The 19,589-nt window shown below is 37.3% G+C and overlaps 1 protein-coding gene across 2 annotated transcripts in view; it reads left to right on the top strand.

Annotated features, from left to right (window-relative positions):
• The first annotated feature begins 451 nt into the window (after positions 1–451).
• The window catches only part of LOC122641001 (ras-related protein RIC2-like), a 55,999-nt gene continuing 36,861 nt past the window's right edge, over positions 452–19,589 (top strand). The window contains exons 1-3 of one of the 2 annotated variants that reach the window (XM_043834310.1): positions 452–463; positions 12,787–12,794; positions 12,837–12,847. The gene's annotated coding sequence lies outside the window, so the exon portion shown is untranslated. Of the gene's footprint in view, positions 464–7,853; positions 7,865–12,786; positions 12,795–12,836; positions 12,848–19,589 lie in introns of those variants that run through there. The other variant, XM_043834312.1, reaches the window with a different exon arrangement.

Raw genomic sequence — 19,589 nt, 5'->3', positions numbered from 1 at the left:
TGGCTGCTCTCGTTCCCGGGCCATCATGGAAAGCAGGGAAAGCTGGGCAATTAGAAGCTTTAGGGCAACCATGTGTAGTACACTGAACTTGTTCAGCCTCAAACACTGCCACACATCTTCTAACTTCATGGTTGAGCATTCCACAGAAGTAGCAAAAGCATGGCAATCTTTCATATTTAACAATTACTGTAATCTTGGCACCCGATCTACGTTTAACAGTAACTGAATGTCACAGCGGTTTGGCCACACTGATACGCACCCGAGAGCGAACGTATCTAACTCTTGATCCAAACTGTATTCCTTGAATCAGAGATATCTGTGAGGGTTGTCCAACCTTGGCTGCCAACTGCGATCCTATTTCCAGGTTAAAAAGCTCCAAGGGTACATCGTGAAACTGAACCCAAAATTCTGTAGAATCAAAACTCCAAACCTGATCTTCATTCCATGGCTCAAGAAGAAGAAGGTTACCACCCACCGCCCAGGGCCCTTCATCAATAACATTGGTTAAGTCGATCTTGTGTTGAAACTGAAAACGGTATCTGTTATCCTGAAGAGGAGTAACAGAGATCGGAAACCTTGGGTTCCAAGCATGCAATAAAGCCTCAGTAACAGCCTGGCGACGGAAGGGTTTGCAGAACGTAACCTGGCCAACCAAGCAGATATTATTGTTGGCAGCAAGACTCTCCTCCGTATCTTCTGCCAACGATAGGATATCATCGTCGTCATCTACTTCTGGAGTAACCAGGTTGGGGTCAAGTGGAGGAAGAGGATCCACCGGACTCTTAGGATCACCATCCATGCTACGCTTCATGGGGAGAGATAGCTGAAAGGGGCAGCACATACACTGACGGAGCTATGGTCACGTACTCAGACGAAGACAGAATTCAAGTATTTTTCTTCCAAACTAAAATCATTAATGAAAAACCATAAACTAAATCTAATTTACACTGGTTACTTGTTGTAATTTTTAATAGAAAATAGACTTTCTATTAATCTTTCCAATCAGAAATTCCACCTAGTGCATCTCTTTTAATCTCCCTATTTCCTGATTGCTTCTTTAAAATCCACAACTTTCCTAGAACCTATAATATTTATATATTAAGGAAGACGTATATAAAAATTAAGAATGAAATAGAAACAATAGAACCCATGGTTAGAGGTTCAAAATACAAACAGTATGAACCAATAGCTTCCCTGAAACCAAGGTTTTTAAACGATTAGACGGTTTGGTTATAATTGATTTTAATTGGATTATACGGTTTGAAACAGTTGGATTAAACGGTCTAAATTGAACCGAATCGATTAAATAAACGGTATAATTTCTAAAACCATAACCAGACCATTTAACTAAACAATCTGGCGATTTCAATTTAAACGATTCAATTTAATTTCGGTAAATGGTTTCGATTTGGTTTAATTTTTAACGAAAATGTATACTGGTACGGTGGTACCCAAGTTTTGGGCTGGCATCTCCGGAAACTTTTATTATTCAATGCTGATAAATGGGCCAGCAATTAAATATAGATTCAACTCTCATTACAACTCATGGGTTCATCCCGAAATAATCCACAATCAAAATCCGAATTAAAGCTCCACTAAGCCCATATGGCTCAAATTAAAATCAGCCAGAAAGACCGCATAGAAATCAAGGTTCAACTGCAGCACTTGTTAGAATTTGAATTACCTTTCATCTCCATCCAGAGGTCTAAGCCCACTGAGAAAGCAAAACTCTAATTCTTAGAATTAAAAATGGAAAATTACTAGACTACACACTTTGGTTAGTTAAAGTTTACAATCTAATCAAATCGGTGTCCTCTCCTTAGTTAGTAAGTTCGGGAACGGCAATTGAACGGGAATGGATACATTCGGTAATTAAATGGACTAGACAGCAATAATACTTTTCAAAAATCCGGTGTAATAAAACATATACGGCAATAATACAATATATGTTTAATACGTGTTTAATACAACATGCTCTATAAGCAAAAATACTCACTATGTAATAGACATGCACCACCTAATAAACAAAATAATAGCATGTTGACAATGATTTTATAAAAAAGAAACCTCACAACTAAAATAAACACAATATGATATCCCCTATCACATCTCAGAAGATTTTTTAACAAATCAAAATATCAATTAAAGTATCTCATCTGACATAAGGAAAAAAAATAAAAAAGATATAATGTGTTCTAGAACTCATATCTAAGATAAGCTCACATCAATAAACTCATCTCTAAGATGAACTAACATCACCAATGGAAGTTCATTTGCCTCAGCAATCACCAATTTACCTAGCATGCATGCAATTAATCGGCCACCTGAACTGAAATGAGAACGGAAATGAAGAAGATGAATGGAATGGGGGCAGTCGACGTCTAGGGTTCGAAGAGAAGAAGACCAAAATCGTATTATGCGAGGGTTTTGTTTTGCGTTTTTTCTTCTTTAAGTTTTGAGTTTTTTTTTAAACAAAACAAAACTTAAATTTAAAAGTATTAAATGCATTTAATTCGTGTTTAATACGTGTATAATATGGGTGCACTTAAAAATCAAGTATTTTACCATATATATGGAAGTATACAATAAAATACATTTTTTTGAATTAAACGTTCGGATAAACGTATAATATGCGTATTATACGCGAACTTACTAACTAATGTAGGTTTCAGTTAAAAATCCTCTCCAATTTGGAGATCGAGCAGTGCGACCGTTAGTGAACGACATGTGGATAGAGGTCATCGTGCGGCTGTAGTTTGTTTGCCCCAGATAAGTGAGTCAAACCCGTTTTCCTTACGGGATCATATATAACCCGCCCATATTGTGAGAAGAAATCCCCAAATCAATGTTTCAAATTTCACATTTCTTCGTCAACTTTCCTTTCTTGACATGTTAATCTCCACTGCCATTTTGGGATTCAGATGAACGAAATCACAGATCATAGCATTGTGCGAAAATCACATGCCCAGACTACCATGCTGCTGCTGCTGTCGCCACAACCATCCCCACCGCAGTTGCCACGGCCAAAAGAAGTCGGAGGAGGTGGTCGGCTACTCAGCCACTTTATGGTGTCAATCAAAAGCGACTATTATAGTTGATGGATTGTCTGGTTTTTTAATCTTAAACCTATTGAGGTTGTAATTTCCACCTCAATATACGTAACCAGTCAGCCGGCTTTCAGATTTCTCAACCTTTACCCTAAAAAAATAAAAAGGCCAAAGATTTCATACATGGCCGTGCAGTTGTGTCCTCTCTCATAAATTAAGGAGTAGGAAATGTCATAAACCCCCAACTCATATTTAATGCCTCGAAACTCCCACCCTCTTACATGCACGACTTACATAACCGTGTATGAAAACTTCCTCCAAATAAAAAATAAAAATAAAAAATCTCAACTAAACCTTGTGAATTTTTTTTTGGGTCACATTTTTTATTTATTTTTTTCCATTGAAAAAGGAATCTAGTTTAACAGTATGATTACGTATTTGTTGATCAATTGTATTGGTCCGATTCCATATCAAGATAGCAATTTTTCATTAACAATCATATCCTTCACTACAAGAAATCCTATTTTTGCCGACGGTAAGAAATATGGTCCGTAGCCAAATAGCATTTTCTACGACGGTTAATATAGTAGCGTAGCAGCATATTATTTTCCGCGACGGTTCCTATCTGTCCGTCATGGATACTCTAATTGGGCAACGGTGTGTATTTTCCCCCGTGGAATTATATTTTTTCCGACGGTTAGAAACATGGTCCGTAGCCAAATATGATTTTCTACGACGGTTAGTAGTATAGTATCGTAGCAAAATATTATTTTCTGCGGCGATTCCTAAGTAACCATCGTGGAAATGCTAATTGGGTGACGGTGTATATTTTTCCATCGCGAAATTGAATTTATGCTGACGGTTATAAATATGGTCTGTAGCCAAATATCGTAGCAAAATATTATTTTCCGCGACGGTTCTAAATTATCTGTCATAGAAACTCGAATTGGGCGACGGTGTGTATTTTTTTGTCGTGAAAAATATATTTATAATGACGGTACTGTAAAGTTCGTCATAGATTACACATTTATAACGACGGTATAAGTCTTACTGTCGCGGAAATATATATGTTTAACGACAGTACTAAAGATACCGTCGCCCAATTGCCTTAAATTTTTAGCGGGCTCCTTAGTTTCCAGCTTCTCGCTTTCTTCCATGCCATTCCCTCATGAAACATCTCTCTCTCTCTCTCTCTCTCTCTCTCTCTAGCCAACCATCTCTACCCCATTCTCGCACGACGGAGAAGAGATCAGCGGTCAAGCGCTAGCTCCTCGGAGTTCTATTCCTCACCGTCATCATGAAATCGAAGTGGAAGGCTTCCCTCTGGTGATTTTCTAGCCTGTTGTCATTACTGCTGGAGTACCTCCTTTTTCCGATGAGTTTTACATTTCCGATCTCAAACCTGCCCCCAACAATTTCAGGGTTTCAAAAGCCTCTCTCATCGTGAAACCCTAACCCCCAATCGGACTCACACCTCTCATAAACCCCCAATCGGAGTCACACCTCTTTGATTCCCTAGCCGCAACCCCTTCTCCACTATCGCCTCCCCCATCTCTGCAACCTTCCCACTCCCTTCTCTACTGTCTGCCTCTCCCCCTCTGAGCAGTTGCCTACGGTGGCAACAGAGTTCTCTCTGCAAGGTTTGTCTCTTTCTCTCTCTCTCTCTCTCTCTCTCTCTCTCTCTCTCTCTCTCTCTCTCTATTTAAGGTTGAGTGCAATGTTTCCATTTCAGGGTTTTGTTGAGCAATTTTTTTTTTTTTTTTGGGGTTTAAAGCTTTGTATATGTTTAAAGATATAAGTATTTGTACAGCTTAATTTTTTCTGGGTTTAAAGCATTTGTATATCGTTTAAAGCTATAAGCATTTCTGGGTTTAATTCTTACTAGTGTCTAAGAATTGAGTAGATTAGCATTGGTCCATTAGGGGGAATGGCAGAGATGGTTTTGAGCAGAAGGTCTTTAAATGGTTTGATTTGTGATTTTGGTTTAAAAACATTAAGCCATGGATGAGGCACTTCCCAAAGTCCTCTATTTCTAAGTTTTTTGTCCTCTTGCTCCACCTGGTTGTTAAATCAAAGTAGGAGGTATCATTAATCTGTGCAATACTTGATTATGGCAGTAGGCTTAATTGTGAAAATACTTGATCCATAACCTGAAAAATAATAATACTAATAATTAAATGAAAATTTGTTCTTCCTTAGCCCTGAAATTAACTGTAACTTGTTTAGAACCTCTTGAACAACTGTTGCCTCATTATAGAACAATGCCACTTCAATAATATAATCGGCAGCGGCATCATTGACGCTTGAAGGCTAATTACTTAGTAGTAAATGAGCCAAGGGTTCACTATTTCCTGATCTCTAATAAACAAACTGAAATCATTGTAGTACAATCTTATATGTTTTACCTGCAGATAGAGATCAAAGTAACAAGCATTCAATTAATGGACAATAATATATAAATATAGTTTGTATTAATCATATATATCTGATCACCCGCCATAGGAGGTGCAATCTCTAATATGATCCTTAATCTTACGATAATACCAAATTGCCCTAGTCCACCTAAAACTCCATAGAAAAGTTCAGAATTTTTCTCTTTTGAACAAGTCACAAAATCTCCTCTCTTCCTTCACTCATAAAAAACTCCAAACAAGTCAAATCTCCAGGTAACCCAAAATTAAAGATTCATTTATTTAATATAATTCTTTTTATTCTAGGTTCAAAAACAACAAAGTACAGAATCACCCACAAGGTAGGACTGCAGGACCAGAATTGGAAACTATTGATATCTGATAAATCAGAACTCAGATGGGGTGGGGAACAAGGTCGAACATGCCTCTAAGATGGATGAATAACTCCTTTAAGTGTGATTGAGATCCAATGGTTAAATTAGGAAATATAGACAAAGTTCTGAAATTAGTAAGTAGGTTCGGAATTAGTAACTGACTAATTTTCAATAGAACTAACTAGTGGATGTGGTTCAACTTCTGGTCAATGGAACAATACTAGTGGTGGAGGAACTATCCAAATAATCTCAAAGATCTACTGGGCAGATTGAGAAATATAAGGAATGAGAAGTTTCAGCAATAGAACTCCAAGAAAAGGTCAGAACTCACAATATATCAGCAACACAACTCCAGTACGTTAAGGAACAGTTGTAGGGATTAAGCATGACTACAAGAAATATGATTTTTTGCGACGGTAAGAAATATGTTCCGTAGCCAAATATAATTTTCAACGATGGATACCATAGTATCGTAGCAAAAAATTATTTTTTGCGATGGTAACTAGGCACCCGTGGTTAAAAATATAATTCGGCGACAGTTTATCTATTTTCGTCGTGAAAAATGGATTTTCAATGACGGTAGTAATATTACCGTCGCGGAAAATGTCATTTTAACGACAATGTACATATTTCCATCGTGAAAAGTACATATTTAACGATGGTACAACTACTACCGACGCGAAAAATAAATATTTAATGACAGTAATGCAATTACCGTCGTAGAAAATATCATCGTAATGACGGTTTTGCGAGTACCGTCGCTAGATTGCCTTTAATTTTTCGCGCGTTCCCACTTTCTTCTCTCCGATTCCATCTTCAAACGTCTCTCTCTCTTCTCCTCTGTACCCGATCATTTGTACCCCATTCTCGCACGACGGAGAAGATCAGTGATCAAAGCGGAATCATCTCAAACCCTAACCCAACCCCATTCTCATCACCAACGATTTCATCTCTAAAATCCTCTCTCATGGTGTAACCCTAACCCTCAATCCTCTACTGTCTCTCTCCCATCTCTGCAACCCTTCTCTACTATCACCTCAAACCTGCCCCAACCCCCTTCTCTACTATCGCCTCCCCCATCTCTGCAACCCTTCTCTATTATCGCCTCAAACCTGCGCCAACCCCCTTCTTTACTATCGCCTCCCCCATCTCTGCAACCCTTCTCCCACTCCCTTCTCTAGTGTTTGCCTCCCCCCTTTGAGCAGTTGCTACGGTGGAAACAGAGGTTTCTCTCTCTCTCTCTCTCTCTCTCTCTCTCTCTCTCTCTCTCTCTCTCTCTCTCTCTATTATGGTTAACTGCAATGTTTCCATTTCAGGGTTGTACACCTTAAGATTCCATGTATTACTCGGTTGGGTAGTAGTTCCAGTTCACCACGTCATGCATTTTTCTAGTTTAGTGTTGTAAATGGCTAGTTCTACTTATGACCCAGGTGGATATAACCATGAAATTATAAAATATTTGTAGGGAAAAGTAGTTAAGTTGACTTTAACATGGAACCTGCTTGAGGAGAATTAGAGCAATTTAAAAAGTACCTAGTGAATAGAGTGGAATCATTTATCTTGCTCACTTTATCTCTGTTTTTCCTGTTTACCAAATAAATAATGACGATCTTCATTTAACATAAGAAATGTATGTTTATTTCATGTATATCTCCCTTTTAGAATGTTTTCTGAAGAACCTCTTAATTGCTTCCTAACAAAAACGGCTGTGTAATTTGTCTACCTTGTTATACCAACTATGCATGTTGTCTCATTAGACTCCTGTAGTCTTATTGAATGTAGTAACTATTAAGTCTTTCAGTATTTCAAAATTGATATAAATTAGAAACATTTAGTACTTCATGTATGATTGGGGTTTTATTGGATCCCGCTTTGCTTCACCACACCCTATATTGAGATGGATTGGGGCAGTGATGAGTTTTTGTTTGTAATTTAGTGGTGACAGGGTTGGTTTGGTTCAGTACCTAGGATATGGTGGTATAGGAATGACTAGCCACAAATAAAAAAGAGAAAAGAAAGAGAAGAATAAGAATACTTACAAGAGGGGGAAAAATCTGACTTACAACTTACAGTCACCAATAATTTGTTTCCAATGTTACCTGAAATTTGCATAGTCAACATTACCAGAAAGGACCTATAACTGAAATCCATAAGAATCGTGTCAAATAAATTCTGAGAAATGCACCCAAAGCTGTGAACCAATAGCCTGCTATGGTCTAGAACAGCAGGTCTCTCAATAACCCTCCAAAAGAGCAATATTAGCAAGATCTGTTTGCAACTCTCATCACAACGCATATTACGTGTGAGGAATGGGTTGCTAAAATTACAAGTGAATCCGACAGTTAGATTGGGAAAAATCAAGAGGTTGTGATGACTAAAATTAGAAATATAAGGTTAGAATCAGCAGAAAACAGCAACTTAAGTGAAAAAATAGCAAGCCTTAAAATAGAAATTAAGGAACAAATTAGTATAGTAAATAGAAAGTAGCTGGACAGAATTAGAAACGAAGCTAATAAGGCTCTGTATGGCAATGTTTCTATTCTAAAAAATCGATTCTTGGTGGGGGGCCTGCTGTCGATCCCTTTTGCCATTTCTAAGGATGTGTTGAGAGAATTAGAGTTGGATGGAAGGTGTATGGCATAGCTCGTAAAGCTGGTGAACTCCAAATTTCAAGTTCTAACTATCAGTTCATCTCATGTGACCTCTTAGACCCAATTTAAACTACAGAGAAGGTCTCTTTGCTTGAAGATGTAACTCATGTGTATTGGATCACTTGGGCAAGCCAATACCCATTGGATTCCCCTGAGTGTTGTGAATAGAACAAAGCTATGATGTCCAATGCTTTGAATGCTATTCTCCCTAAAGCCAAAGCATTGAAACATGTCTCTTTTCAAACTGCAGGTAAGCACTATCTCTCTCTTACTAGCCCTTCTAATAGTAAACCAATTCTTTACTATGAAGATAGCCCAAGAGTTGATGAAGGTCACATCTTCAACTACATTCTTGAGGATTTGTTGATGGAGAAACTAGAAGGGAAGGTGGCTTGGTCAGTTCTCAGACCAGGATTGCTTATTGGGATTTCTAATAGAACTGTAACTAATATACACAAAATATACATATATACATGGTAGGGCAACATGAAAACAGACTGATTCGATATCTTATTCAGATGCTCACACAAGATTTTGCTGTCACCAGAAAAGGCTAATAAGCTTGGTTTCACGATGACTTATCAAACTCTTGAATCCATATTGTATTGGATTGATTGCATGAGAGAAGAGAGATTCATTCCTGCTTAGAGTCAGAGCTAGCTAGCAAGATAACTAGTTTTGACCAACTCAAACGAGTTGAAAGCTAGGTAGCACACCATGAGCTAGGTCATGATCATCAGTAGTGGAGCACCACACACTGGCAGCTAATAAACAGAAAATAAATTAGTTGTTTTGTAATTACATTTTGTTTGTCATTGTTTATTCATGATGAATTGCTCTTTTTTTGCCTTTTTTTCTTTTTTTTTCCAACTCAGATCCTTCCATTGGCCAATTGAATAAAGAGAACCGATCTTTTGTTTTCCACAAGGTTTCTTGTTTTCATTCTCATCTTGTCTTGGTTTAATATAGGGTCAACTTATGGTTCCCAAAAACCTCTTCTCCATAAAACCCTTTTTTTTTTTCTTAATCTTCTTCTCTATAATGTGTTTTCTGACTCAGTGGCTAGGATCAGGATTTCTACAAACTCTTAAAAGATCAAGCCACCGGCACTGAGGTATGCACTTTTTTATCTTTCTAATGCATTTCGAAGTCCCAATAGCTCACCGAAAATTCAACAATACTTTTTGAATTAGAACTGAGAAGATCATGCTTCACCAATTAGAGTCCCAACACTATGGAAAAGGCACTATCTATCCATTTTAAACATGCAACTTGTTGATACCACTGACCCTTTTTGTATCACTGGGAGAATAAAATCCCATTAAGATAGTTAGTGAGTGAGATCCTCCAAGTATATATGATGAGGTGAGCTAGCCATGGGCATTGGGAGTTGCAATTGACCATTTAAATCAATGGGAATGGCAAGCACCCAAGTCCCATTTGGAAAGATTACTTCCTTTACTTGAAAAGCTAATGAAGTACAGAAAGAGCTGCCTAGATAATGTGACCATTGGGACTTGCTGTAATGACCTTTTGCATGTTAATAGGGAAAGCATGCACCAAGTCCCATGTACAGAGAGAGCTTCAGATCTGCAGCTTAATTTCTACAAATGAGTTATGACCTACTATCTAAAATATAAAATGATCTTAAATAAGCAAACATTGAATCATGTTCCAATTACATTATTTGATACACTTGCTTTGTATATATATATATATATATAAGATGATACCCAATAAGAGAAGTGATAGGAAATCACGGGGATCAAATGATTTGGAGATTATTTGAGACTATGGGTTCATCAACTAGAAGTAATCATCATCAACTAGTTGTAGTTGATAATTTTTTTAAATTAATAATAATAATACACAGAAATAAATTAATAAATTTATTTCTTGAAATTCTAGGATGGCCTTCCTTTTCCATTTTCTTTAATTTTTTTTTCTTTGAACATTTTCAATGATCACTTCACGTGATCTCTATAATCACATGGTTTAGTTATGATAATGAAGATGGTTAGATCCTTTGAATTGGGTGTGGTTTTATTATTGAGGCAAGCAGGCAGGGTTAGGTCTCTACAACCTGTAGGGTCTGTTTGGACTTCGAACTTAGGCTCATTTGTTGTAGGGTACGATGTCTTGTATTCTGTCGCTTAAATTAGAGGGCTAATTCTGAAGAGCCATTACAAATTCGAGGTCTTCTTGCTCAATGGACTCTGGGTGAACTATTGTGGGATTCAATAGTTCTGCTATGGATTTGGCATAGGATCCATAGTTGTGAAGGCATCGCCTAGGCGTCCAGGCACCTTGGTGGCCTAGGCGGGCGCCTTAGACGCCTTGTTCGCCTAGTTGGTGTCACCTTCAACTTTGGCCCTTTCCACCGCCTTGGGTCGCCTAACCCCCATGACAGCTATGATAGGATTAGGTGGGATTCCTGTTTCATAGCCTTGATCCTTTTTTCTCCGTTGATCAAGTAGATCAGGTAAGTTTTCTATAACTTTTCTCTACATTGCGCAAGTTAATTCTCCCTTTTATCTTGCTTCTACTTGCTTTAATTTCATACTTTTCATTTATCAAAAAAAAATTCATACTTTTCTGCTAATCAGTTTCAGCCTTACTTTACCTTTATTTCTATTCTGTGTACATTGTTTCTTATCCTCATCTTAGATCTGTTTTAAACCTACAAAAAAGCTATTGATTTCGATCTAATTCTTTGTTTTTGGTTTTCTTATCTCAAGTTTGATTGCAGACCACTGATAAACCATGCCCAGGAGTTGGATTGGAAAGTCAAGGGATCCAAATTTCCAACTGTCTTCACAATATAAATTAGAAGTCAACAAATTCATAGAGTATGCATTTTCTAGTATTGCAGTAGGAAGTCGGATACTATGCCCATGTGTAAATTGCGTAAATCAACTACGCATGATTAGAGATACAGTGTTAGAACATTTGATAGTTGATGGAATCCTATGGAATTATACGAAATGGAGTTACCATGGGGAAGGTTCATCTTCACATACAATTCACCATGTTAACACAGTGGTACATGAGGAAGGTGAAACAAATGATGTTACACATACTATGTTAAATGAGATGCGCGGAATAAATACAAATGAAAAAATAGAGGATGGTGTCACCGGTGAGTGTACAAAGGGTGGGAGTACCGTCGGCGATAAATTTGATCGATTGATGGAAGATGCAAAGAAGGAGTTGTATCCAAGATGCGTGAAGTTTACCAGACTGTCCTTCATTCTTCGTATATATCACATAAAATGCCTTTGTAAAATGACCAACAAAGCATTCACAATGCTGTTAGAGTTGTTGCAAGAGGCACTTCCCGAGCCGAATACTTTACCAAAAAATATGTACGAAACAAAGAAGATCATCAAGGACTTGGGGCTTAATTACAACAAGATTGATGGGTCCCCAATGATTGCATGTTGTATTGGAAGGGACAAGAGAAAGCCACGACTTGCTCCAAATGTGGTACTTCAAGATATACATTAGTAGATAAGAAAATCCTGGCTAAGACATTACGCCATTTTCCATTGATCCCAAGGTTGCAAAGGTTATACATGTCATCTAAAACCTCATTTAACATGAGGTGGCACCACGAGGGTCATACAACTGATCAAAGGTTACGACACCCAGCTGATGGGCAAGCGTGGAAAGAGTTTGATAAATTGCATCCTACTTTTAGTTAGGAGCCTCGTAATATCAGACTTGGATTAGCTAGTGATGGATTCAACCCGTTCAAGTCAATGAGTGTAAAGTATAGCATATGTCCTGTTGTTGTGATGCCTTACAATGGATGTGCATGAAGCCAGAGTATCTCATGCTTACTTTGCTTATTCCTGGACCACGACAACCTGGCAATGATATAGATATATATTTACAGCCATTGATAGAAGAGTTAAAAGAATTATGGAACACTGGGGTTGTAACTTACGATGCATATAAGAAGGAGAAGTTTAAGCTAAATGCATGCTTGTTATGGACCATTAATGATTTCCCGGCTTATGCGGTATTATCGGGTTGGAGTACTAAAGATGTTTTCACTTGTCCATGCTGCAACAAGAATACTACTTCTCGTTGGCTTAAATATGGGAGGAAACACTATTATTTAGGTCATCGTCGATTCTTTCCCCAAGGACATAGATTTCGACGTGATAAAAAGAGCTTTGATGGCTATGAGGAACATGGACTACAACCAAAGCCACTATCGGGTTACCATATTTTGGAGGAGCTGGAAGGTGTTCAGTTTCCTTTATTTGGGAAAGATATTATTGACAAGCATGGGAAGAAGAAGAAGAGGCGAAGGAAGTTAAAACAGCAAAAGCTTCCATTTAATTGGAAGAAGAAGAGTATATTCTTTGAATTGCCATACTGGAGATCTAATCTAATCTGTCACAATTTAGACGTGATGCATATTGAGAAGAACGTATGTGATAGTATCATTGGCACATTATTGGATCTTAAAAAAAAGACAAAGGATAAGGTGAAGGCACGTTTAGATCTGAGAGAGATCGAAATACGATCAGTTCTTCACCCAAAGTTTATTGAAGGGAAGGATAAAATGTTCATACCTCCAGCATGCTACACAATGTCTACTGCTGACAAAGATTTATTTTGTTTCGTTTTAAGGGGTGTAAAAATTCCAGATGGACTTTGCAGTAATATCTCACGGTGTGTGCAAGAACGTAACATATTAGGAATGAAGAGCCATGATTGTCATATCATGATGCAACAACTTCTTCCGGTAGCATTGCGTGGTGTGTTGCCTAAGAATGTTACCATTATATTGATACAATTATGTGCATTTTTTTGGGATTTGTGTAGTAAAGTTGGGAAAGAGGAGGACTTTAAGAGGCTTGGTGAAAGTGTTGGCATAACACTTAGCAATATGGAAAAACTTTTCCCACCTTCATTCTTTGATATTATGGTTCACTTGATTATTCATTTAGCCCATGAAGCTAGCTTGGTTGGTCCAGTACAATACCGTTGGATGTATCCAATAGAGAGGTTAGTGTGAAATTTGTGGCTTAAAAAGTGAAGTTACTAGTGTAGGTTTCATATTATGATCATTAAATAATGTCATAAATTTATTTGTGTTTAGGTTCCTTAAACAACTTAAGGACTACGTGCGCAATCTTAGTCGGCCAGAGGGATCAATAGCAGAAGGATACATTGGGGATGAGTGTTTGACTTTCTGCTCTAGATACTTTGAAGGTGTGGAAACAAAGTCGAATAGACCGATCAGAAATGCAGGTTCAACAGAACTAGAACATCCAATCTCTATTTTCTCAAGAACAGGTAGGCCTGTAGGGAAGTGTGAGATATTACGACTAGACATTCAAGAAAGGGACCAGGCTCATCGGTACGTGCTAAAGAACTATGATGGATTAAATGAATACCGAAAGTAAGTATTATATATCAATGTTCTATTTACAATATATTTATATTTGATTGAACTTTATATTTTATATGTTTATGAGAAAGTAATAGTCCTTAAGAAAATTATGTACATACTTCTAGGCTCCACAAAGAGAAGTTGCAAAGATTAATGGGTCGTAAATCTCGCCCACATCTTATTTCGACAAGACATGCTAAGGAGTTTCCAGCTTGGTTCAATGAGCATGTAAGTGCAACACATTTCAATTGTTTGGGAGCTAGGTTAGAGCCTATATCTTCTTATATGTGGCTTAATATTGTGTCATCAGATCTTGCATCTACACCAGAATGGGGAGGAGGTGCCGCATCATATCAGATGGCTTGCTCGAGGTCCTAACTTGGATGTGAGAAGTTATAATGAATACATCTATAATGGCATCAAGTTTCATAGTAAGTCACATGAGAAGCATAGAAAAACTCAAAATAGCGGGGTCCTTATTACGGCAATTTTAGAAGATTACTCCAGTTCAAGAGATAGACATCCTATTGAAGGAATTATCACGTATTATGGTTTGTTGAAAAAAGTAGTTGAATTGGAACAGCAGAGGATCTGAAAGTAATATTATTTCATTGTGATTGGGCTAATAACAGAAAGGGAGTAGAGGAAGATGAGTTGGGGTTTGTACTTGTCAATTTTAACCATTTATTGTATAGTAGCCGAGATCAGCTTGCCGAACCATTTGTACTTCCATCACAAGCAGAGCAAGTGTTTTACATTGTAGATTCTCATAGGCCTGAATGGCAAGTTACCATGAGGCCTAAAAGTAGGGATATTTTTGATATGGGACAGCAGGATCCGGATCGTGATGATTTAGATCAGACATATACACAGAGTACATTATAATATAGACAATATGTAGAACATTCAGAGGATGATGGTGATGCCAGTCTTAGTTGGGTAAGATCTGATGTGGAAGGTATTATAATTGACACCCCCATCGGATTGATCAATTCAATGGAAAGTTCAGATGATGATATATCAAAATTGATTGAACATTAAAATCAAGTAAGTCGCATATTCTTTGAGAAATAAATGGAAATGTACTGACTTAAATGCAATGCGTTCTTTATTCCTTCACTAACATTCAAAGTCCAATATCCAATAAATTCTTTATCGATTTTTAGTCTTTTAGTGACATAGATTAAGCTTCTTCTCTTTTTGATTTGATAAACACAACCATAAGTTCCTCTTTCTCCAAGTTGGATAAGTCTTTCTTTCTATTTTTTCTATTACTCGTTTATTTTTATGGAATGCAAGGAATCAAATCATCCAAACAAAATGAATACAGGTTGAATTATAAACCATGCTCGGTTGAGAACAAACTGGTATGAGAATGTATAGATACATCACCATAACAATCAGCCACAACATTTTATGTTTCAGGCTCCAGCAAATGAAACCACACAATTTTACAGTAGAGAGACATCAAATTAGAGAGATATTTAAAGGTCTTATTTCTCTATATGAGGGAAAGATAGATTGAGCAATTGGATCATCATCTCCTAATTCTATATCGATTTTTAGTCTTATAGTGACATAGAAAGACTTCAGATTTTTTCACTTGATAGTGGGTCATATCCGTTGCTTACATTAATGTATACTTCACACCAAAAGTCATGTACTTATGGATTAGTTACTTTCATCAGTTTACACTATTTATATTGTCATATAGAAAATTTATCTGATATATGATTTGAGTTTATTGATTTTGCAGGAGTGAAACAAGGAAGAATCATGAGTCAGGATGATTCGACCCAGCCTCCTGGGTCGGAGGATTGGACCCAGGAGGATAGTGGTGCTACTACTCCTGGTTAGTCAATTGTAATGTTACTCTTTAAATTTGATGTCAAGTATTATTGTTACAGATGATTAATTTCTTCTTATGTTTAATCAATTACAGTTCGTAGGGGAAGAGGCAAGAGGGGCAAAACAATGGCAAAAGACATTGTAAACATGCCTAATGGGGAAAAAATTTGTATTGGTGTAAACAAGTATGGCCAAGCAAACTCTACAAGGACAGCCAAAATAGCTACTTGGATTGGGTTGTTAGCAAAAAACACCGACTTGTTACCATTAACGTACCCTGATTGGCGGAAAGTGCTGCAAGTGTACAAAGATGATGCATGCGCCAAAGTCATGGTATTATTAATATCAAATCCATAATTTGTATGGCTTATATAATAATAATATGATAACTAATATCTTTTTTTTTTTTTCTTTTAGGAGAAATTTGACATACCGGAATCTAGCCAGAGTTGGATCCTAGAGAAACTTTGTGCTCGATGGAGGGATTACAAATCTCTACTGAAATCTGAACATTTTAATAAGTATGAGACGGATTCAGAACGTATGGCAAACATTGATCTGAAATATATGTCTAAAGAACAATGGGAAGCTATGTTCAAGATGTGGGGGGACAATAACCATTTGGTAAAGATACTTTTCTATAGAACTGAATGTAGTTTAAATACTTTTTACTACATTTACTGTCTTTGCAGTTTTAATTGAATGGAATATTCTTGGTAGGAACTTTCACAACGAAATAAAGATATTAAGGCCAAACAAATAATGTGCCATACGACAGGAAGTACTTCCTTTGCAGTATTACGTGAGAGGAAGGTAAGTGATTTGTTTTACATTTTGTGTTTCTTTTATTGAAGTTGGCTATCTCTTAGTCCCAACATTTTCTGATATTTCTTTTTCTTCTTTTTTTTTTTTAAGAAAAATGAGCATCCAGAACGTTTATCTCCTTCTCGTATTGAGATGTTTGATTTGACACATAGATCGACGAAGACTGGAAATTTCATAGACCTTGAATCAGAAAGGATAATGGTTTGCATTCCAACTTAGCTATTTCAGTTGGCCTCTTCTATATTCCCTAAATTAAAGTGTTCTTGTTAATTATAACTTGCAGAACAGCATAAACATAGAGCTTAATAAGGGAAGTGAAGAAGATCAACAAAACCCTGAAGTCCGGGAAGAAATCTTCAAAGGTGCTGCTGGACAGGATTCTCATGCGAGAGTCCGCTTGATGGGTGCTGGAGTAACCCCAACAAAGATGTGGGGCAAAGAGGCAATGCGCACCCAACATAATGCATCTCAGATTGCAGACCTAAGAAAGCAAAATGATCAGTTGAAAGAGATTGTCTCTCAACAGGGAGAGGAAATATCTCAGTGGAAAGAGAGAGCAGCTGAACAGGATGCAAGGTTGGCTAAGCAGGAACAAATGCTGGCTGAATTTGGGGCACATATGAAATCATTTCAGGATTTTATGTCTTTGTCACAAGCTTCCAAATGAGAGGTACATGGATCTCCAAACCAGAGTTCAATATTCCAAGTCCTTTAAACTCTCCCTTGTTCCTTACATATTGAGCATTTTTTTTTAATTCATGGATCATTCCCTATGGCTAACTCACCCACCCCTTGCTGCCCGTACACACACTCACACACTCACACTCTCCCACCCCTTTCGTTCTTATGTTGTATTAATCCACCCTACTGTTCTGTTCCATATGGAATGTTCCATGAGTAGGCTCATGAGGTGCAGGTGGGTTGCACCACTTGAGGAGGCTGTTGGGACAATATGTAGTCTTATGGCGAGTTAGGAAGAGATAAAGAGTAACCTCCTTAATTTATTGGATATGACACGTTTTAAAGCCGTGAGACTCCTTGGAGCAAAACAGAAAATATCATGCCAAGAGAGGGATTGGATCATCATACAGAAGCTTAAATTTAGATCATACATTAGCACTAAGAATTTGTGAATCTCATTCCCAAAACCCAACAAAAAAAATATATTAATGTGGGATTTGTACCAAATGGATGAACAGATAAATGCATTTGTAGATGAAAATAAATAATTAAGTAGGTCCCCACCTAAACACTATAATATGTCTTCCAAACTATAGGTACTCTTTATTTATAGATTTTTTTAAAATAAAATTTTTGACCCACACAAAGATGGTGGTCGGACTCTCCTTAACTGTTGTATTTCTTTTTGATTTGGAGTCCCACAATGGAAAATATCCAACAAAAAATCCATGTCCATCCAATTATCCTTCCTACACTTTCCTTCTTATTAAACGCTACATCCTCCATCATCAAATACATTCATATATATATGCCTGTATTCCACAACCAAACCTAAGTAGTAGTCACTAGTGAGAGTATCTCATTATCTTTCATTCTTTGGTTTGTATGTGTGGGTGTCGGTGGTTGGTTTTTGAAGTTCTCTGTCTGGGTGAAAATGGGCAGGAAATGCTCACATTGTGGGAACATGGGACATAATTAATTCAAGGACTTGCACCATTTACACAGGAAGTGCTGTTGGAGGTCTGAGGCTTTTTGGTGTTCAACTTGAGATTCCTTCTTCTTCACTTGCCATGAAGAAGAGTTTTAGCACAGATTGCTTGTCATCCACTTCATCAGCTTTGTCATCCTCACCTGCTTCCTCATCATCTTCTTGGCTAATAAGCTGAAAGAGTTATCAATCTTCATGGTCAGATTGATTGATAGTGTGAGCGACCTAACATTGTTGGACATCTGTTGAACCCGGCTGATATGGTTTCACAAGACTCATCAGTGGATCCACCAACTGTCCACCCTTTCACCATCTCATATGGCTTCACATGACCTCCAGCCCTGTTGCAACAGGGCAGCAGCTCCCACTCTCCATCTCTTCTGCAATGTTTCTTATATTTTGTCTCCTTATTTTGTCTCCTTCAACTTCTTCTTCCCATTCTACTCTTCTTCTTTAATTTTCTTCTTTAAAACATCATTCTAAAGAAGGGAAAGTGCAGACTCAAATGGTAAATAAACTTGTGGTTTACCTGAAAATAAACAATTAGATCAGTAAGTAAATGAATCAATAAGTGGACCCTCATTGAGAAGGTTAAATTAGAAGATATTTGGAAAACAAATTAAAAATCAAAACAATGATTACTTCTGTATTTGTTTCCAAGACTCAATCATGAATATTAGAAGCACAAATCCAAGCAAAAATTCAATGATTTCTCTTGATATTTGATTAAACATTTCATGGAAAGTTGACTGTAAGAACATCATACATGAATTATGGGTCATGGGAAGCATGGCGTCTATAAAACAGAAACTAGGAATTTGCTAAAACAGTTCTATTCAAAATTATGCACTAAGATCAAGAGAACAGCTTTAGAAAACTCCAACAACTTGGAATAAGAGATATACAAGTAATATAGGCAGCAAGAATTAGAAAATATGGACATTACAGAACCTCTTGTGTGTCAATCTTGTTATGTTTTTTGGATGGTGAGGTGGACCTTCATAGATCCCACATTTTTGAGTGGTCAGTTTTCATCTTGGTCTGCATTCGTTTATCAACCATGAGACGGTCACTGGGTTGCTCAATTGAATTCCCAGATCCACATATCTGCTCTGTTCCTTTTACCTCAGCTTGGGACCCAGACTTCAAATTCAAATTTAAACTGCCTTCTAACCTGTTTGCTCTTGGTTGCTTTGCTTCCTCCTTGATTTAAGGCCATTGGCTGCACCCTTGGAATGGAGCACAATGGTGAAGGTCAGAGCTTTAAAATAGAATGGCAGACAAAGATGTCCATGAGGTATTCAGAATTGATTAAAAAGGAAAAGTAGGAACTTCCTGACTATTCTAGGGCTCT

This window comes from Telopea speciosissima, chromosome 9, assembly GCF_018873765.1.
Source record: "Telopea speciosissima isolate NSW1024214 ecotype Mountain lineage chromosome 9, Tspe_v1, whole genome shotgun sequence".
NCBI lineage: Eukaryota > Viridiplantae > Streptophyta > Magnoliopsida > Proteales > Proteaceae > Telopea > Telopea speciosissima.
This window is presented reverse-complemented; position numbering and strand designations above follow the sequence as displayed.